Source organism: Chelonia mydas, chromosome 21 (assembly GCF_015237465.2).
Source record: "Chelonia mydas isolate rCheMyd1 chromosome 21, rCheMyd1.pri.v2, whole genome shotgun sequence".
Lineage (NCBI taxonomy): Eukaryota > Metazoa > Chordata > Testudines > Cheloniidae > Chelonia > Chelonia mydas.
Window position 1 is genome coordinate 2,840,032 of NC_051261.2, and position 22,521 is coordinate 2,862,552.

A 22,521-nucleotide genomic window follows, 5' to 3' on the forward strand; every position below is an offset into this window, starting at 1 on the left:
GATGGACAAACTTGTCCAGGTTAATCTCATACCCATGTGAACATCACAGGTTCAAAAGCTGACACAAGACACTGATGGGTTGGCATTACATGTAGGAGGAACAACCAGAAAAATCCAATAGAAAGACAGGATGAACAATGACTCAGAGAAAGGGCAAAGGGAGAAGAACATATTGCAGTGAAAAAATACATTAGATTTACAAAGAAGAATGGGTTGTGGTTAAGATACTGGACTAGGACTCTCACAACCCAGGCTCATTCCCCAACTCTGCCGTGGACTCCCGGTGAGTCTCAGTTGCCCCATCTGTAAAATGAGGACAAGAATCCTTCCTTAAACCATCCTGTGCATTTAGATGGTAAAATCTTTAGGATAGAGACTGTATCTCATTGTGTGTATGCACAGAGCCCAGCTGAACCTCTAGTTACAATTTATGCCTACGTGCCTAAATACAGCTAGCAAAAGTTGACAATCTCAGAGTCCCTGAAGCTCCCCTCTCTCGATAGAAAAATAAAAGCTCCCCTTCCCTCAGCAAATTCTGAAAAGAAAAAAGAAAAGAAAAGAAAAGAAAAGAAAAGAAAAGAGAGGGATTTATTGCAACACAAAGCAACAAGAAACCTACACCATAGACCCAGCCCCCAGTAACTTCCCTTCAAGCATGCATCCTGCCACTGGTTTATATACTCTTAACCTTTCCAGACTACTGTACCCCTTTCAGGAGTCGGATTTGTCTTGTGTACCCCAAGTTTCACCTCACTTAAAAATGACTTGCTTACAAAATCAGACATTAAAATACATGTGTGTTGGCACACTACTAGTGAAAAATTGCTGACATGCTCATTTTTACCGTAGACTTATAAAATAAATCAATTGGAATATAAATATTGTACTTATATTTCAGTGGATAGTATATAGGGCAGTATAAACAAGTCCTTGTCTGTATGAAATTTTAGTTTGTACTGACTTTGCTAGTGCTTTTTATGTAGCCTGTTGTAAAACTAGGCAAATATCTAGATGAGTTGATGTGCCCTGTGGAAGATCTGTGTACACCCCCCAGGTGAGAACCACTGATATACCTCCCTTGTTTCACGCATCCGAGCAGAGTTCCACTGGGGAGTGTCTGCTGGCTCCCTTGACAGCTTTGAGGAGCAGTGGGCGCTGTCCGGGGCGCTCTGCTCAGTGTCCCCATTCGGTACCCTCATTTTGAACCTCTGACCCTCACTCCAATCCCTGTTTTTCATTAGTTGTCCCCCGTAATTAGTTGGTCCCTGGGTCCAGTGGTCCCTCCTGCTAGGCTTGGGGAGGGGCCTTTAGTAGTGGGTGGGCTTCTGCCCACCCACTTCCCGGGTTTTTCCAATAAGACCTTACTCATACGGGGGAAACAGGTACTGCTAATTAGGTTTTTGCACATTCCTCCACAGAACTCTTGCCGTCTCATTAAGCCCAACTGGTGGATAACTGGCAGCAGCTGCAAGGCTTCTGGCTGCTTGGGGAAGGCCTTTATTTTTAACCTTTTTTTTTTTGCTACACATTGCACAGGGTTTCATGCATTCCAGCCAAGAATTCACAACTTCAGCAGAGAACCACTGCCACCTTCCAAAGCTAAATAAACTGCTGTTAATTTCCACAAAAATCTCCCCTGGAAGGGGATTTTGTCTGGGTAGGTCTACTTCTTATTGCAGTGTGGACATGCCCTCTGTCTCTCCAGTAGGCTCCAGCATGCTCCTGTCACCAGTTCTCATGCCCTTTGGTCACAGGGCATGGAACTCCACCTTGCTGCTGGGGGAGTTCAGCCTCCCACAGGGTTTAAATTTGGAACAAGACAGTAAAAAATGTCTGATCTTCTGAGACCACTCAGTGTGGATCCTAAAGCAGGGATTCTCAAACTTCATTGCACCGTGACCCCTTCTGACAATAAAAATTACTACACGACCCCAGGACTGGGGACTTAAGTCTGAGCCTGCCTGAGCCCCACTGACCGGGGGAGGAGCAGAGCTGAAGCCCAAGGGCTTCAGCCCCAGGCAGGGGGCCTGTAACCTGAATCCCAACACACAGGGCTGAAACCCTCAGGCTACGGTCTCGGGTGCTGGGGCTCTGGCTTTGGCTTTGGCTTTGGCCCCAGCAAGTCTGAGCCAGCCCTGGTGACCCCATTAAAATGGTACTGCTACCCACAGTTTGAGAACTGCTGTCTTAAAGGATGGAAGGCCTAAAAGGGCGGGGGAGGGGGAGGAAGAGGAGGAGTTTATCCAAACTTGTTTTTAATCTGTCAAAGGATTAATTTGGATTAAAGCCAGTTTACAAAGCTTCCAAATCAGTTTGCCTGACCTTTGTTCCAAGGACCTGCAGTTTCGTAGCTTTGAGATCAGCAGTTTTGATCGAGGAACCTAAGGTAAAATCTACTGTCCAATTATTCTTGAAAAACCTTCTAAGGGAGTAATGAATCTTCTACTACATTATTCCAACCAAATGACATATTTCACTCAACCATCCCCAAGAAGGAAAAGATATTAGACATCGCTGCTCATTACAATTCTCAGTTTCTTTGCAGAAAAAGCCAAGCAAGGTGCCAGTCTCCTCCCCCATCCAGTGCTCTGGCTCCAACCCCAGTCTGGGATTCTGCAGGCTGTAGGCATAGCACAATGAATGGGATTTTAATTTGGAAAGAATCTCCCAAGTGTATGCAGTGTCATTGAAAGTCCAATGGCAAAATTAAAGCAGGTTTGCTGAGGGGACTGGATGGCTGGTGGTGAGGAGATACAAAGATCTCTAAATCAATGGAGCTTTTCACTTCTTGGGCTCCGATCCTGGAAGCTTCTCTGCATGCCTGTGCTGAACCCAACCAAAATCACTATGATGTTGCATGGGAACAGGGGAATGACAATGAAGAGTAGCTTGCAGGATTTGGCTCCAACCTCATCCTGAGTTCAAATCTGACCAAGACTGTGGTGACAAAAGTCATTGGATGGCAACTGAGTGGCCTAGGTGAGATGAGCTGAGTCTTTAGCAATATGAATGAGACCAAGTGTTTCCAGCCCAGCTGTTAGTGGACAGATGTTCATGTAACGACAAACCAATCAAACCTGGACCCCACCACTGAGGCCAGACAAACCCTGGTCTTGAGATTTTCAACGCCAGTTAGTTTTCGCTATGTGACCACATCCACTTGCTTGCTTTGAAAATCTCACCCTGGCACTGGATTCTGACCCATTGTGGTGGTCCCTCCGGGGCATTTGCAAGCTGGGACTGCCCTAGATGTGCACACTGCTTCAAAAGCAGCATGCAGTTTCCTGTGCTATCCAGTGCCTGAAATTGACTTCAGCTTTTTTCTGTCGAAGAAAAAAGGAAGATGATACACTGAGGCTCTGCCATTATCCTGCACAGGACAGATAATAATAATAAAAAACACCCTCCATCATGCAATCTCCTTTTAGATCTTGCAAGACGGTAACAGACAATCATAATTAACAGGGCTTTTTTCTCCCCCCTTCCCGCCCCAAAGCCATATAACTGATGTAGAAACTTTAAAGCTTGGAGCAATACTTACAGGGAGAAGATGAAAAGCTGCTCAGAATATAAATTTGAGTGTCAGATGGAAATTACAGCCCCAATTCATCCTCCTTTATTACTGGGCTCTGTGGGTTTAATGGGAAGCGAATACAGTTACTTTCCCCTGTCTTGGGGGAAAAATGACATTCCATTTTGTCTCCAAAAATACACATTATTTAACTTATAAAATATTTAATCTAAGTAATTAATCCTCTCATGACAGCACTTTGCACATTTTCTCTGGCAATCCACACTTCAAGGGCCTATAGTTGCAGTAAACTTTGTTTCCGTTTTCACATGAAATTAATCAAAGGCACATCCTGAATTATTCAGGAGCTGAGTGAAGCCTGCTTGTCATGGCTTGCATAGAGAAAACTCCCATTTCTTTCATAGCCCACCAATATAACCACTCAAGTCAGTATGGCAACGAATATAGCAGAGTTCCTGTTGACCACATGAATGGTGGATCATCATTGTAGCATGTAAGTTTCTTTTTCCCTTGGTCGATAAGGCTTAGCTTTTCTTATTTGTTGGGTTTAGATATGTCTTCTATGACTGACTATAGGGAACTATCGAGCAGGAAGATGGACTGGACTGGATGGGATCTAACTGGTTATTTTATCTCTATCTTCTATAAGTCTGTTTATTCACGGGTCAGACATTCTCTCTCATTTTTTCTCTTTAGCTCATTAAAACTAATCCAGGTTTTTGTGCAGGAAGAGTTCTAACAATAGTTCCACAACATTTAAAAGAAAAAACCCTCTCTTTTTTCTGGTTAAAAGTTCAATTCTGCCTGTGGTGAAGCTTTGCCAAACTCAGCAAAGACAAGAGATGAAGTTTTGCTTTGAAAAAAAATCAAAATTTAAAAACTGTCCAAAAATATGAATTTTGATGCCTCAATTACTGTCCCCGACTTTCAGCCATCTCTGCCAGGTATGAGTTATACCAGGGGTAGGCAACCTATAGCACGGGTGCCAAAGGTGGCATGCGAGCTGATTTCCAGTGGCACTCACACTGCTTGGGTCCTGGCCACCGGTCCGGGGGGCTTTGCATTTTAATTTAATTTTAAATGAAGCCTCTTAAATATTTTAAAAACCTTATTTACTTTACATACATACAATTTTAGTTATACATTATAGACTTATAGAAAGAGACGTTCTAAAAACATTAAAATGTATTACTGGCACGCAAAACCTTAAATTAGAGTGAATAAATGAAGACTCGGCACACCCCTTCTGAAAGGCTGCTGACCCCCAAGTTATACAGTAAGCGATTAGTGAATTTATTCAAGCATGATCTGATCCCAACAGAAACACAGTGGTCTCAATTTTCTTTCATTTTCAACTGCATAAATCCAGAGTAACTCCTCTGGCTTTACTGCCTTACTCTGGATTTACAAATAAGAGCAGAGGTCACACTGACTTGTTAGGTTGGCCTCACCCCTGCAAACAGAACCACATGGGTGTACTCTTGTGCTCGCAAGAGAATTTAGTGGGGCTCTCCCTGCGCACAGGGCTCCACACATGAGGTTTTCTTTGCAGGACTGGGGCCTCACAGCCACAGCTCAAAGGGATATGGTTCCCTGCCTGGCGTGTCACCGATGGACATGAAATCAGGTCCCACATTGTACTTACATCCCAGCATCAAGAGCTCTAGATCTTCCTTGACATAAGCTATTTTACTTTGTGTAATCTCCAAGTCCCTCCCCCCCTTACACCCAAAAAGTAAAGCCTCTTTTGCAACAAGCACCTTCCCAAGAAAACCCCCCCACTCCTCCTGGGCAGCTCAGGGACCTATCCTTGAGCTAGTTACAGTATAATGGGAAGCACCGAAGCCAAGCAAATGACTTGAGTGCCTCAGAGGTGAAAGATGTATATCGGGCACATATGTTCCTATTTCCTGTACAACAGCACATCAGTTTCACATATCAAAGAGGGCCAGATAGACACTGGAGAAATAAATTTACATTGAAAGTGGAGGAAATGAATTCTTACATAAACAAATAAATCCCCATTCTTGACTTTCAACATGAAGGCTTTACGGTGGCTCTCTCACCCTGGCACAGTACCCTTTAAGAGGCAGGGTAGATGACAGCTGTTCATATTTTTGATGCTGCCTGATTATTTTTTGAAATCCAAAGCATTACCATGTATTAAATTCCAGAATTGAGCTTGCATTTGTATATACCAGGGAAGGAAAAGAAGAGGTTTTACCACTTGCATCATTTATGAAGAGCATAATATCAGGATATCTAATTAAAATCAGCTTCCAAATGGAAAGCTATATTCAACAAGATACGCGTATGTATTTTTTCATAAATCCATAAAATCTTATTCGCGATCATACTCATATTTTTTCACCATTAAAGTGCATTCTGTCACTGTGCCGTAATGCTGCAGTAGATTCTTTGCTGCATCAAGACAATGCGTTACAAAGCCAATTGCTCTATATTTAAGTTGCTGCCGTGGGACAGGAAGGATACACTTGAATGTCGTCCGCACCCCCACCCTCTGTTCTGCCGGCCGCGGCGGCAAATCGGCGGCAGCTTCTCCCTTTTGCCGTCCCCGGCGGCAGCTTTTGTTCACTGCTTGGGGCGGCAAAACCTGTAGAGCCGGCCCTGTTTACAAGTACAAGGTACTATATGCATTACCTGAAACTACACTGAACCAATCAGCTTTCTGCCTCGCTTTTCTGGGACCATGGTGTACTCCCTAGCTTCTTGTTCGGCACATATGCATTCCAGGTACTAAAGGGCATGGAGGTACCCCCTAGGTTTGTTACCAACTCCCTTCCTCTTGCTATGGTAAAACACTCATCTGTCCTGGTCTTGAAAGCTTCCCCATTTGCTTTACCCAAAACTTTCTTCAGTGAAGGCAAGAGATTATGGGATACTTAGCATAAGAGATCACATGAGTTATGTGAAAAGTATAGGCTCAGTAAAACTATACAACTACTAGAATGTTTGTGTTTAATGCTATTTGTGCTTACTCCATACCAGTATACACATGGCGTGGGTACACCATAGATACACATACTAGCCCAACATATATATTAGTCAACAGTGTATCGATCCATGTAATGTAGTCACTCCCCTGCGACAGCTAGCTCTTCCTCATCTTGTCTGTCTCTCCTACAGTTTTCTAATAGTATCCATCACCATAATATCCAAGTGTTTCGTGGTGTTGCTTTCTATTAAACCAGTTAACATTTCCTGGAATAGGTGATGGTAACTTTGCTCTGTGTCTGAGAGGCTTTTAAGGTGCCACTAGTACTCCTTTTCTTATTGTTTTACCTATGACTCTTTGCACTGATTTCAAGCACCAGCACATCAGAAAGGGGAACAACTAGAAAAACCAGCCTGAGATTCCATACCACCTCTCCTGTACTATGTGCTAACAAAGTCAAAGCTCCAAAGGAGTGTTTGAGGGGGGTAAAGGGTTCCTTCAGCCTCCCCATTTCCCTGGGGGGCACTAAATGATACATCCATTCCCTCAGGGTCTCCTACCTGTGCTGAATGGGTTTCAGTTACTCCCTTGACAGCAGGATTCACTCTTCAGAAGTGCGTGAAAGCTCTAAGGCCCAGCTTTCCGTGGAGTTGAGCATTTGCAATGCCCTCTGGAGATCAAATGGAGTTGTAGCTGGCCAGCACCTGTTTAAAATCAGGTCCTTGGGGTATTTGAGCCTGCACCTGATCTCCCTGTGGTACATCAGCACTGACGTGAGTGGAGTCACTCCTGATTGACACTGGTGCCGAACAGGAGAAACAGGCCCCTGGTGAATGTAGATAATCTCTCCTTCTTGGCAGTGGAAACTGAGTCTATGGAAGAAATAAAAGGAGCATGAGAAAAATAATAGCCAGCTCTTCCCTAATGAAACAGTCAGAATGTCTTGCTTAAAATATAACTCTCTGCATGACTCCTCAAGAAGCGACAATAAAGAGAATTTTCAGCTCAAAAATTAAGCCCCAGAGGTGAAAACTTCAAAAGAGTTCAGCTCTGGATCCAGTGAAAGCCTTGTACTCCTGTAGGAGCCAAGATGATGATGTTTTGATAAAGTATTTCAAAACTTTTCCAGCTCTGTGATCAGATTGACTTCAGGAGGAGGCCAGTCAGTGACCAGCTTTATAAACATAAGCAGCGATGGGGATTCAAAACACATCAAAGCCCTTGAAATTATAAAAACATATTGTGTGAAACAGAGGAAAGAGAGAGAGCCAAGTGTACTCAGAGTCATGCGATGCTGAAAAGGTTAAGTAAGATGCTTGAAACAAAATGTTAGAGATTAATCGAACAGAAACACTTATAGACTCAAATGTACAAAGCAATCCTGTTAAAACACTATGGACCAGATTTTCACAGTGTTCAGCACCCAAAAATCAGGGCTGGATTTTCAGAATAGCTGAACTGCCATTCAGAGACTTGCTGGGGTTTTCTTGAAATTTGGCCATAAGTGTCACCATGGGAGCTGCTGGGTGCTCAGCACTTTTGTAAATGTGCTCTGAATTCTGCTGCATGGCCATACAGGAAGAAATAAGCCCTTAGGCTTTCCATTATAGTCAATAGAAAGGCTCCCTTTGATTGAATGGGTATTGGCTCAGGCTTTCTTACCTACAGAAACGTGCGTTTCCACTGCTATAATTCACCGCATTGAAAGATGCCTAAGTAGTGCATCTCTCTGCCTTGCTTTAGATATTTGCAATATCTCCACCTGCTGTGAAGGAAACCAAGAATCCCAAACCAGGGCCTAGCAAGGAGAATAGCAAACATCTGGGATGAAGCTAAATGGAGAGGAGAGTTTGTGCTCCACAGAAAGACACAATGCTGAAAAGTTCTATTTTTTTCCTACAATTATATATGGTCAGAACTGAACCGATGCCTCAGCATGGCACTGGACAATGCTGTTCTGCTGGATGAGGCATAAAACCCAATTCCTTGATCATCTGGTGTCATTAAATTTTCCCTGGCACGTTTTGCACAAGCGAGTGGTCAGTGTCATAGGCAGTGTTCTGATCAGATTCCAGTGTGAATAACTCCATTTCTGGAAGAAAATTCTGCCCTGGGTTATGTTGGCATAAATCTGACATAACTGCAGAGACATCAGAGTGTATAGACATCATTGAAACCGAGAAAAACATTTTGTCCATTGTCTTTAAATTTCACCTGCACTTGAAAGTAGAGAAGTTATCACAAAATTGGAGCAGTGTTTTGCTTCTGGCACAGCTTGGATACAGAGTTCACAGAAGTGGATGCATTTCACCACTGGGTACTCTCTGTAAATAACTGGTATAGTTCAAGGGGAAGGTCACTAAATAAGCCTAAGATATTAATAATACATCAGTGTATATGTATCTTTCTCCAACAGGTTTATCGCTGTAAGTGAAAGCAAAGTACAATATTGCTGCAATTTGTAAATGGCTGTTTTTGAAGAGTATTCAGTATTCAGTTATATTGTCTCTGCAAGAAGAATAGAGGTAGGAATCTCACATATTATGGCTTAGTGTAATTCCAGCTTCAAACCAAACAACTGAAAATTGAAAGCCACTCTCTTTAGCCACAAAATTGTACTAAAAACATTTCCTTTAGATTTTTAGTAGGCAGCTACAGAAAATGATGTGTTATTTCTCTGTGCACGTACTGACTGGTGCCATATGCTTATAGTCAATCAGAAAGGAAAACGTCTAACACCCACTAAAAACAACTTTAGAAGAAGCAATCCCAACACGCACACACAAACAAGGAAGAGGATCACATTCTACGAGGATGAGCAGGGAAGCTGGGCTGAAACCAAAGAGTGTCTGATGTTATACAATTGTGTGCTCCAATGCTCAGACATAGCCAGATGGTCTCAACTCTGAATTATGTACCGTAAATATTGAACAGTTGGGCTGCAGAAGTCTGACAGAGAGGTCAACTCTTGGTATTTCACGTGTAATCGTTATTGTTATTCATATTCAGTTGTGCCCACAGGGCCGAAATGAGCTCAGTGCCCCACTGTGCTAGATGCTGCAGATACACAAGGTGAAAGACAGTCTCTGCCCAAAGAGCTTGCAGTCTAAATAGACAAGACAGACAAAGGAAGTATTAATTCCCCCCATTTTACAGATGGGTTAAGTGACTTGCCCCAGGTTGTAAAGCACATTTGTGGCAGAGTTGGGAAACAAACTCAGGTCTCCAGAGTACCTATCCAGTGTTTTAACCATAACCCAGCCTTCCTCAGTTGAGGGAGTTACTTAGCCTCTCTGCTTTTTAAAAAAATGTCTCAGAATGAACTGAACTCTCCCCAACTTGCCAAGGCCTGGGCCAACGGATGTGCCGCTCCCAAAAACAGTTCAGTGCACTGCTCACCTGTCCAGTGATACATTCCTGATCTGCTATGGGCATTAGGAAGGTGCCAGACCACAGCAAGGGAAGTGCAGATCCTTCAGCAAAGGCATCGGGGAGCAAGTTGAAGAGATGGAAAAAAACGGGACTTAGGCACTTAACTCACAGGCATTTTTGAAAATTTCGCCCCTTGTGCCAAAAATGTTCAGAATGCTACAGATCGCCTCCGTGTCCAAAAAAAACTGTACCAAAAGGCTCCACTGAGACTCTCATTTCAGCACCGGTGCAGCAAAGCACTTGAGCGTGCACATGCATTTAAGCAGGTGAGTAGTTTGATCAACTTCAGTGGGATTACTCATGTGCTTAAAATGAAGCAGATGCCTGCATGCTTTCCTGGACTGGGGCCTTACTGTGTAATCTATTAAATCTATTGATTAACAGCATGTAGCACTTTAAATTAAGAACAAAAAAATATAAACAAATCCTATTAAACTGCATGAAACCTACTAAAAATAATAATGATAAAACCCTGTTACATTCAATGAGAGATTCCTGAAACTCAGGCCATGTTTATTGAGGTGCCTAAATATGGATGTAGATGCCTAACTTTAGGCAGGCAGGTTTGAAGATTTTAGAGACAGCAATTTCCTTTTCTTGTAGTCGTCATCTTCTTTTTTTCTCCCAGCCAAAACTATTTGCCGAATTTGACCTGAATTCATGAACAGTTTAGGTCAACCCCAAACTGCACTTTTGGGCAAAGAAGATATTTGCCAAATAAGAGATTTGCCAAAAAAGTTTCGCCCCATTCTAGCCCCAGTGCAAGAGAATGCAGCGTGACCTAGCAGGAAGGTGAAAGGACCTGAAGTTAGCAGCTTACTTTACATTTCATCCAGCCTGTTACATTTTTACCCGCTCACTCCAGGGAGACAGGAGCGAGATTTTTAGGGAGTTCAATACCGGCCCCTGGTGGGTTTAGAACGACTTACTTAGTGTGCGTAGGCAGTGTGTTAGCCCTCGGCACAGGCTGAATTTTATCCCATGGAGTTATGGGGGAAAATGATTCTTCCATTGCACAGCAATCGCCTTCACTCTTCTTTTCTTTTATAGACTCGGTGGGGACACAGACGTGTAACCAGAAGAAGAGACCAACTTGTGGTCTAGGATCCAGTACGTAGCTTAAGTTTCTCAGGCAGTGAAAAGCATGCGGCACCCAGCTGTCACGTTCCAAATGTCAGTCACAGCCCAGGTTTGAGCTTATTCAGTCTCCTCCAAGTCATTTGGGTCAATGGAGCTGAATGATACAGATCTAAATTGCCACCGTGCTTGGAAACCTGAGCCTTACCTGTTCTCTGGCGCTGCTGTCAGCTTTGACAGTAGCTGCCTACAAGGCATTTGTCCCATCTATACCATTTGTCTATTGTGCTGTGATTATACCTGTTACTTCTCTCTCAAGCCTTTCCACACAGCCCCCTCATCTGCTTTGTGTGTGTATGTTGTCTCGTACATATTTCTGCTTTTTACTCCAGCCTCACTTCTCGATTTGCAATCCAAGCCGGTTGACATTGCTGCCAATGACTGTCTGGGGGCAAGGCAGCCCTGTGTAAAATGCTGCAGAAAGGTTAGAACCCGGCACGAAGGATGCCAACCCCGACAAAATGCTGAGTCATCCCTCTGAGTGGCAGCCTGCTCAACCAGCAAACAAGGGAAGAAAATAGACTCACTGGCTTGTGTAAGCCCCAGCTTGAATTTACAATAAGCTTCTCGCTAGAGCTCAATCTGTCAAGCACCGTGTCCCATTAAAATGAAAATCTGAAGGTCTCCATAAAGCAAATAGATAACCTCTCCTCCCCCGTTTTATTAGAGGATTTTTGTGAGGCTGACAAGTCAGGCCAGCTTCTGATCAGGACCATCGCTGTTTCAAACACAGGCACTATAGGCAGGCTACCTTTACAACTGTTTTCTTAATTTTTTTTGTCATTTTAATAATTCTCAATTGATCTAGTTTTAAGACACTTATATCCGTCCACCAATGCCCGTGTTCCCAATTGGCTTTAAATCACTTGATAGAGCCTTAGCTGGATTAAAGATCCCGAGGTGCATTTTGCAAGAGTAGCTGGCATTAGCCACAGTGTCCTTCTCAGATTCCAGTTGGAGTTAATTACATTTTGCAGAACCATATGCAAGTGGCCTCTTGAAATGCCTGCTTGAACAAGCAACACTGGACAAAATGACTTTGGGGTATGTAATCCTTGTCGGATTGGGTGTTTTGGATCTGAGTCTGTTTTATTCCAGCTCATAATATTTATTCAAATTGGGCTGCAGAGTGAAATATGTTCTTCTTTTGACTCCTATGTAGACTTTTTCTATGGAACTTTGTAAGAGCATCTCCTTTTGTGTGATCAGTACCAACCATTTCCAGACACAGAATCACAGAATATCAGAGTTGGAAGGGACCTCAGGAGGTCATCTAGTCCAAACCCCTGCTCAAAGCAGGACCAATCCCCAATTTTTGCCCCAGATCCCTAAATGGCCCCCTCAAGGATTGAACTGACAACCTTGTGTTTAGCAGGCCAGTGCTCAAACCACTGAGCTATCCCTCCCCCCTCACCATTGATAAGTCAGCCCAAAGAGAGTTCAGCTCCCTAAAGAGGCAGAAGAAAAAACTACTTTGCCTTTTTCCCTCCTTTCTTTATTATAAAAGGGCTATTTTCTCAGTTTATTTTCTCAGTTTATTTGGGTGTATTTAGTGCTGCCTGAGAATGACCTGATGCGCTCCAGTCCCAGAAGAGGCAGCCCTGACAGCAGCCGTATAAGTCTGTGCTTTCTCCCCCATTGGGAGAAAGATATTATCTACCCCAGACTGCATTCACTTGCTCACTGCCTGCCAGTTCCAGTGCCTGCTGGCCTAAACTTGAAGATTTTTTTCTTCTTTTTTCTCTCTCTTTTTTATTTTCCTCACACAAGCCAGTCAAGCCATACAAGTTACTAGTGTACGAAATCGCCTGTTGTTCCTGCTGATGAGTGAAATCCAGAGGACAAGACCCAAATCTCCGTAGAGGTGAATTATTTAATCACATTTCTTTCCCTTGAATTGGTGGAACTAATTAATGCATTTAGATTCTCCCGCCCCCGCAATTTCCTACCATCTTTACTTGCTTTATTAACATTCCCACTGCTAATTTCCCCGGAACGTTTCTCAGAGTCCCCTCATAAATTCCCTATCACCGTCGCTACAGGATGTTCATTCTAATGGAACAATGGACTAGATTTAAAGGTGCTAACCCTGAGGGCTCAGGTCTTTGGAGAACCATCTCTTTGAGGAGGGAAATAACAAAAAGAACAGCACTGTTTCTTGGGGTGTCGGAGATGGATGGGTGGAGCTGTCCACAAGAGACAGGCCTTCGGAGAGCCCACATTAGTAGATTTGAGTTTAAAAGCCCTGAGGGAGAACAGAAGGGAATTGAAATGACAGACACTGCAAAATGAGAAAAAAAGAGGCCAAAGCCTCCTTATTTCCACTCAGGAGAAAGAAGGGATAGTGATACCTCACGTACAGATATAGAAACTGGAGGCCCAACAGCTACCAGCCCCAGATCCTGAGTGTTTCTACCAGGAAGCTTGGGCTATGACTTTCCAGAAGGGGTGGGGTTTGTTGGCAGTACCTTGCCTTAAATAGGTTTTTGTAAGGCTGAAGCTGGCAGGGGGGAGGAGGATGCAACTAGCGCAGGATCTGGGAAAGGGCATGAGTGTTAGAGAGGGAGGAAGCAGGCCTGGGTATTGCATACTGTAGCTGCCGTAGAAACCCTGCAGCCTAGCTCACTGGGTCGGCGGGGAAAGGAGGAACTGGCTATTTGGGAAGGGAAGGGCGGAGCACCACTACTCCTGTTACACACACAAATCCAATTATCATCCTCTGCCTGGACACCACCTGCCCTCCATCCAAACGGAGGACATCAGACCCTTTTGGGTAGCAGGCTCTGAATCCTTGGGAGAAGGTACTAGTGCCCCGCGTGGAGCCAGTAAAAACATTTTTTGTCAAAACTTTTTTTTTTTTTGCATGAAAAATGCATTTTTGATTAAATGGAAACAAACATTCATGAGAAAACTTCTGTTTTCACAGAAAATTTTCAGGTTTTGGTAAAAATAAGTTCAGGTTTTGGTAAAGAATCCTCAGTGGGGAACTTAATGGGATTGGGAAATTTAAGTATCTTATTTTCATGCATTTCCCTCAGTAGCTGTCATGAAATACAGACTCATAATCCCTCTAAACCAGGAAGCATTTAGCAAAGAAAACAATCATAGCCCCAAACAAACAGACTTCCATGCAGCTTGAGCTGCACTCTTGTCCTTATTGTTTACCAGGCACTACACCATGTCTGGACTTCTATATAGCACAGACAGAGTCTATTGGCTGAATTATATACTTGCCGATAAAGATAGCATTACAAGCTGCTGTAAGATCCCAACCAATTAGCTCTGCAGGAATTATCCCAGTCCCCAATCAAACATATCAAATTAGGCTTTCTAAAATGGGTGCTTTTGTTTCCACATAATGACACTTGTACGAGAGTCTGGTACTCTCTTTTGCAATGGAATATAATAAAGTGGGTTGGAGGTTTTTCTCCCTGTGGAAAATTTAGAGTTTTGGTCCTAAGACTGCAAACAAGATTTTGGCCAACAATTGAAAAGTTTTGATTTGGGATTTTTTGATGAAAAGCCAAACATTTGCTGTGGAAAGCAAATACTTTCTGAGGAAAAACTTGCTTTGGGAAGAAGTCATAAAACCAACCAACCAACCCACCCACCCCAGTTTTGATGGATAATTTTCAACTAGCCCTAGTGCACAAGTTCTTTTTCTGGATTCTTGGTAACCCTCTCTCCATACCTCATCCATATGTGTGAGTGCCTCTCTTTCTCTCACCATCTGCTTTGGCTACTGTGAGCGCTGAATGTTTACGAGTCTTTCAGTGTTTGTTGAAATATTCTCTGTGGATCAATGCTCAATTCTTTTTTTTTTTTTTTTTTTGGCTTCTCTACTCTTTCTTCGCTGCCTTCTGCTCCTTTTTATAGATTCCCCCTTCCCACCTCCACAGGTTATTGAGAGTTCTGAACAGCTTTTACTATTGATTGGGCTTCTTTTTTTGATGCAACTGGGCTGAACGAAGCCGGCAGACACTCCAACTGTTTCTAACATTTCTTTTTTCTTGGCACTAGACTTCTTGGACCTCTTTAAAATTCTAACAAACTATGGGTGAGCCTTTTGGCATTGCTTAAAAAATCAACTTCTTTAGAGAAAACAGATCTGTGTAATTCTCCTTCTACTTCTTTATTGTTTTCAGGAAAAGACTGTCCTTCTTAATATTAACTGAGTCCATGGAACTGCTCACAACAAAAGAAGCGTTTATTTGATACTTCTAAGTTAATACTTGTAAAATCTCTTGAAGAAGAAAACTGCAAACAAACAATGAAGATAATTAACCATTGGAACAATTTGTTAAGGGTTGTGTTGGATTCTCCATCACAGGAAATTTTTAAATCAAGATTGGATTCTTTTTAAAAGCTCTGCTCTTGGAATTATTTTGGGGCAGTTCTCTTGCCTGTGCTCTACAGGAGATCAGACTAGATGATCACAATGGTCCCTTCTGGCTTGGAATCTATGAAAAATGGGTTTTCCATTCCCCTGATCATCCTGTTAGCCTACCTGGTCACCTGCTCTACACTGAATTAATCTGTTTTGAACATGGGTGAGCAAAATGGTACAGTATTCCAGATCAGGACTCACTAGTACCTTGTACAATGGCAGTAATACTTCCCTCTCTCTTCTGGAACACCTCACCTGATTTCCTGTTTCCTGCACAAAACTCTGTTACTTAGACACTATGCATGGAGAAGTGAATGTCACACATCAAGGAGCAATGGTCTCAAGTTGCCGTGGGGGAGATTTAGGTTGGATGTTAGGAAAACCTTTTTCACTGGCACTGGAATGGGTTACCTAGGGAGGTGGTGGAATCTCCTTCCTTAGGGGTTTTTAAGGTCAGGCTTGACAAAGTCCTGGCTGGGATGATTTAGTTGGGGATTGGTCCTGCTTTGAGCAGGGGGTTGGACTAGATGACCTCCGGAGGTCCCTTCCAACCCTGGTATTCTATGATTCTATGATCATTAATAAAAGGCGGGGGGGGGAATCTCTGAAATGCGATCTGCAAACTTTTTACTAAAGTGGGTGTTTGCTTCTTTCGTATACAGCAGAATATTTATTAGACAGACAGACACACACACACAATTTACTTATTTGTATTGCAGTTGCAACTAGGAGCCCCAGTCATGGACCAGGAACCCATTGTGCCAGGCACTGTGCAAACACAGGAACAAAAAGTTCATGCCCCAAAGAGCTTACAATCTAAGTATATTTAAAGTTTTTTTTCTGCTTGTTTTTACCCTTAGACAGATAAAGAAGATCATGTCTGATTTTGCTATTGCTGGAAAACCTGTTAGAAGTCTCAGGAGATGTATACCAAGAGCTCTCCCACCTGAGTTGAATGTCTGACAAAGTTGCTTTTCCCCCCAAGTGTTCATTAGCATTTGGAATATCAGAGGTGTTGAAAAGAGCAATGAGAAAACAAAATCTCAGTACCTTGGATTTATACCTTTTATGGCTTGTGATGTCATAACTTCTACAATTGTCATAGTTTCTTGCACAAAGACCTGAATTTCTAAGGTGAAAAAACCATATATGCCTGTTTTTAATCCATCATAAAGAAAACAAAAAAGGTGACGATGAGCCCTATTTTTACTTCCCCTTTAACAGAGCATCATCTTGGAAACACAGGATCATGATGTCATGGTGACACACAAGTTTAGGTGCTGATCCGACCATGGAATCCACTCAAGTCACACAATTTGGGGTTACATGCTGGATTCCCCTTATTTAAAAAGGCTCCCAGAAGCCACAGAGCATCCCAACATATCCTTGCAGAGAGAAAGACAAACTCTGGAGCGACTGACACACCTTGTTAACCTGCCTGAAAATGTGTTGTTACTTTTTATTTTTAGAAGAAAAATTGCTTGGTTTGGCTAGCCCTTTTATTGAATTTTGAATCAACAACACATCAAGTGGTTTGGGATGTTATTAATCAGAGCATTGGCAATGGAGGCCGGCAGGTAAGAACGCTGCAGCTAGCCCAAGCGGCACTTGGCTCTGGATAGTCTTAATTACTCCTTGGGACAGTGTTTACCTCCCAACTGTTTACAGACAAGGCAAACTACTGCCTGCTGGCACCACAGAACCCAGCTGTTCCTGGTAATTTTCATGTCACTGTAATTGGAACCTGCAGCAAAATATTAAATTAAAGTAGCCCAACTTCAGAAGAAGCAGTGAGGGGGAAAAATATCCTCTCTCCTTTACCAGTTTTTCATTTAGTGGAGGAGGTGGGAATTGAGGGAGCACGAACTACACAGGCTGTATGGGAAACTTAGTCAAAGTTTAGAGTTACTTCTGTTTGTATGTCCTGACATTTCTCTTTGTTATTATTTTTACTAGGTCCATTTGCATAGAAACTGGAGCTTTGCTACTGAGGGGCTCATTTGCCATGTCAATCAATATCAAACATTGTACCAACCTTCCCTAGGAGGGGTCTGGTGGGTTTGAGCCTGGATTGCCCAATACCAAAAACACTGACCTCTAACACTTGAGCTAAAAGAGTTACTCCACCAGCTGGTAGCAGCAGTAGACTGTTATCCTCCATGTATTTTAACCTGTAACTAGAAGGGTGCACAACATGAGCTTTACAAGCATGTTGCAATATCATCATTGGTTGCTGAGTATATTATTATGATGTCACAAACTGAGGTGGTTTCTGCTGTTAAAAGTTGCTTTAGTTTAACACTTTTGTGTAAGAGTCTAATGAAGCACTAACGAAGGAGGAGCATAGTGGACCCACAGTACAGCAGGGAGCTTGTGGGATTTAGAAGCCTTCTTCAGCTGGAGGGAAGGAAGTTGGTTGCTACTTTGGGGGTATGATTTGGATACACCTGGGTACAGCCACTCCAATCTGTTTTAAAATATATTAGTCTTATGCAAATTACCCTCCTGTAGGAGCTAAGCACTGAAGAGCCTGCGTCAGGACTGACAATGCTGCTCAATTTAATTCCAGATAAAATAATCTCCTCTCCAGAGCCCCCAGTGGCAGAGAATCCAATAATGACTCAGAGGGAAGGCGGGAGAGACAATGAGAATCCAGTAGCTTCTCCAGCTCTAGCACTGAGCTTCCAGTGGGATAGACTACTGGTATGAGTGGACAGCTCTCGCTTTCAGCCTTGCACGCACGCTGTGTGGACGCACAGATGCAAAAGCTCTGCGTTAGTCCTGGACGTCTGTCTGATGATCAGTTCCAGCAAGCCTCTGCCTGAGATTTGCACAGGTGTATGCTCATCCGCAATCATGCAGCTGCAGCGTATACCATGCCTTTCCCTTTGCAAACGGGGTCTCATGAAAAGGCTCTAGAAGTAGCAGCCACAGGACACCTTCGGAAAAATAAGCACTGGGTTCTCCTAACCTTAAAATTCTCAACTATCCTTTTACCAATGGGGTTTGGCCAACTTCAACTCTATTTTATCATCTAGTGGCTTCTCAGCATGTTGTCATCACTGAGCACAAGGTGGGGAGTGGAGTGAAGCTGCCCAGATATGTTCTCATGTTCTTATGATGTCCCTAAGCACGGCCACACCGGGTCAGACCAAAGGTCCATCTAGCCCAGTATCCTGTCTTCCGACAGTGGCCAGTGCCAGGTGCCCCAGAGGGAATGAACAGAACAGGGAACCATCAAGTGATCCATCCCGTCGCCCATTCCCAGCTTCTAGCAAACAGAGGCTAGACATCGGATACATTCCTCTACAGATTGTCACTCTGAGCTTCTACAGCTGTTGCAATGGAAAAGCATGGTGCCCTATTCCAAAAGGGCCATGCCCCGGTTTTCACCTTCTCCCATCTAGACTCAAGACTTTTCTGAGTTCTTCTCAAGGCTGGGGCGGAAAAGAAAAATTACCAGAGAAGGGAATGCAGCAAACGATGTCCCTTTGGGCTGGAGTGGTATAACAGAAACAATGCTTTTTGCCTCTTTCTAGTTCCAAAAACACCAATTTAAACATCTAAGGGCTTTCAATGCCAAACAGTGGGGCTAATCCTTGGGTTACAGCATGTTGGGGTGCAACTGAAAACGAAACATTAACGATTTAGTAGATCTTCAGGAGCGAGAGTCTTGGCTGCTCCAGAACCTTAAGTTTACCACAAGCCCTGCTGATTTGACAGATGAAATATTAAAGACCAAGTAGCCTGCTATATGTCGTATCCTCTGAAGTTACCTTTTATTGGCACAACAAACTTAGTTTGGAACAGCCTTCTTTAGAGTCCATGCTACCTTTAGATACATGCACCTTTAATACAGATACCATAGAGTGCTAAATCATCTAAAAGTAATTAGAATAACTGGCAAGCTTTAGCAGCCACTGGTAGTCACCTCTGAAGTTGTGCTGCTATCGATAAGTGATTTGTTGTTAAAGGCATATTACAGATAGCCTAGGTATTGAATAAAGAGAGCAGGATGGTGTGTGACAACATACACCTCCATAGTATAAGTAAGCAGGATCAGCGTATCATTCTCCATTCGTTTTGTTCTCATGATCACGCCTGGCCAGTCACCTTTGTTTTTCCATGGTAGGAGGTTGGCTGATGGGGATAATCATTCCTCTGCTTTCCCTTGGAACAAGGATGGGGAAGATCGACCAAAGTCTGCGGTATGATGCTCTCTTTTCCTGTTGCTCCTTCAGTTTCAACAGCTGCCTGCACATTAACATAGCCTATGGTACACTACTGAACCCAAAACAGAAGCCAGTTATGTTCAATGAGGGAGACAAACTAGGAACATTACTAAGAAGCATACGTATTGAGTGGGAGTATGTTTGGCACAAAGCACTCTTAATAATACTGATCACTCTTAAGACCTGTGATTTATTTATTTTGCCAATATAGTAGCTAAGGTGTCACTGGCCAAATCAAAAAGAGTTGGGGGAGAAATTATAAATCTGACAAGTGCCATGGGCCAATGCAAAACTGAGAAGGAATGAAGTAATTTAATGCCAACCGATGGTCTCAGACTTCTCAACATAGCCACTTCATCTTGAGAAATGAAAAAATAATCCAGCTCAAAGTGCAAGGTAAACCCTGACACTCCATCATGTTCAAAGCCATTTCTGCACTGATTTAGATGGTTGCCACAGGGAAATCCATAGGCTGAGATAAATTACGGTGTCCAAATCTAGAAGTTGCTTGGGAGCTTGAGGTAGACAAACCAAATTATTATGGAGTTTGCTCCAAATGTGATTCTTAAAATTAGGCAATTGGATGGTCAGTACCTGATCTCTGAATATAGCTATATGATTGGCTATGGGGAAATGGCCTGATTTATCTGTAATTCAGTGAACTGTAACCAGAGACTTTGAATTTTCTAGTTATGTATAACTGTTAGTTTCTTGGCAGCTTCTTTCCCAACTCCCCAAAATATAACATTGAGTCGAATAGATGAATTATGTTTGCACAGAATGCAAGAGTGTGTTAACATATTGAAACTGGATACAATTGTAAATCTTCTAGGGACGAGGAGACTTTTCATGAACTATTTCCAGGGGCTTGAACTCTTGAGAGTTTAGTCACTCTCTTTCTTTGGTGTTTTTATTTTTACTTTTTCCCTTCAAGGAAACAAATTCCTACAGCAGTCAGAATATGTGTGAACTCATGTTACCAAGCTGGGTTTTCTAAGCAGATATTGGTGATATCCAAAGAGACCAGAACCTTAATCTGAATTTACAGAATCACCAAGTTATACTGAAGCTGCTGATGATATTTAAAGGGACACTACAAGAAAAACAATATACATACCATGCAAATGTCTTTCTTGTGTTATAATTACAATGGTCATTACAATCTAATTTACTTTTCACCACATGGGCTATTTCCCTTTGCATCTCACATATTCCTGATTAGGTTCTGTTTTTAACCCATGCATTCCTATGGCATTATGTGCAAATGTTAAACAACAACTGTGCAGCCCCAGGGGATGTGAATCAGAGCAGAATTTAGCCCTTGGGTTGCAGAGTGGGCCAGCAGCATCAGTCAAAGAGGGCAGAGGTATTCAGACTTGTGGGGAATTCAGCCTTCATATGAGAGATTAAACCCAGGTCTGTTTTGCTCATCTCTCCGAGGAATGTCAACTGGCTGTTAAAGTTCTTATGTCAGGTCTGAAAAGAGGTTGGAGACTCTTTGCCAGCATGCCCTCTTCTCAGCGAGAAACGAGTTCTGATGACCTGAGTTTGCATACAAGCTGTATCTGCATGCAGCATCCCTTTGTCTGTGCAATCACTGCTCTGCCAGTATAGCACTCATTGCTTAGGAGAATGTCTTGGTATATCTAAAGTATTAAGGATGCTATATAAAGCCAAAGCTTACTCCTGTTGAGTAAATTTGCAGAAGTCTGTTTGACATGTCTGTTGAGGGTCACTAGGCTTGGTGGCAACCCTGTAAATAGAATACAAGAATTTCTGTGCCTCCAAATTTGTGCCATTCACAGTGTTCTTGCAAAGGAGAATAACTTAATGAGTGTCTGAACATACTTTAATCAACACAAGTTTACCTTACATGACACTGAAAGAGTGCTTATCTCTGGGGTAGTCATGAACACCAATTGCTTCACATCCACCTTGGGATAAATATGAATTTGCAGCAGCTAATCCCACGTGACCACTGTGTAATCTAGCAGCTTTCCACAGTGAGTGTGTTTGACTGCATTCTGCATATGCTCTGCTTTTATGGAGATGGGACTCTCTCTTTGTGTCTAATTGGATTTCCAGTGCCACTCATTTTACTATGGAACCAACCTGGAAGCAGCCCTTTGGTGAATATGTTAATTTATATGAGAGTTATTCAATTAGGAATTAATAAACAGACCAGGAAAAAGAGCTGGACAAGATGACAACCCCATCACAAAGGCGCAGAAGACAGACATGACGAGGAAATCACTTGGAGGGTATCTCCTTGATCATACTGAATATTGGATGCTCAGTGTTCCAGTTTCAATTAAGTTTACCACATCATTCAGAACCCGCCTCCCCCCACCTTCTAATCTCTCCTCACGCATCTATTGAAGCTGTTCACCCTCAAAAGACCCATTCCAATCTGTTCCTACTTCCACAGATAAGATCTTCTCAAACCGCCCAATGAGAAAGAGACCTCCACTCCGGATCATTCCTTTCTTGCTCCCTTCCTATTCTGTTCCCAGTTCCTTCACATGGAAACCACCAGTCCTCCGTGATTCTTCCTCATTCCTGATATTTCAAAGTAGGTTTCCCTCTCCCTCCTTCACACATTAAGATCACCATGCTGCAAGAACGGAGATACAAATACCAGCACAAATTGCTGATATTGCCCTGCAACACTGAAATTTCAAATAAATGGGCATGTATTTGCAGGTAAACAGCTGGCAATGAAATACATTTTCTATTACCAGAGAACATGCACATGCCATGAGCTGGCGTTGTAGAGTGTCTGGTACTGGAAGGAGCTGAGTACTCCTAACTTTCATTAGCTTCAATGGGTATTAACCTAGCATAA

General features: G+C 42.9%; 1 protein-coding gene across 1 annotated transcript in view; it reads right to left on the reverse strand.

Moving 5' to 3' along the window:
- Window positions 1–22,521, reverse strand: part of CTTNBP2NL (CTTNBP2 N-terminal like) — a 363,525-nt gene that overhangs the window by 189,818 nt on the left and 151,186 nt on the right. The window contains exons 3-4 of the mRNA XM_043533647.1: window positions 7,049–7,360; window positions 3,542–3,629 (exon numbers count right to left, since the gene is read on the reverse strand). The gene's annotated coding sequence lies outside the window, so the exon portion shown is untranslated. The remainder of the gene's footprint in view (window positions 1–3,541; window positions 3,630–7,048; window positions 7,361–22,521) is intronic.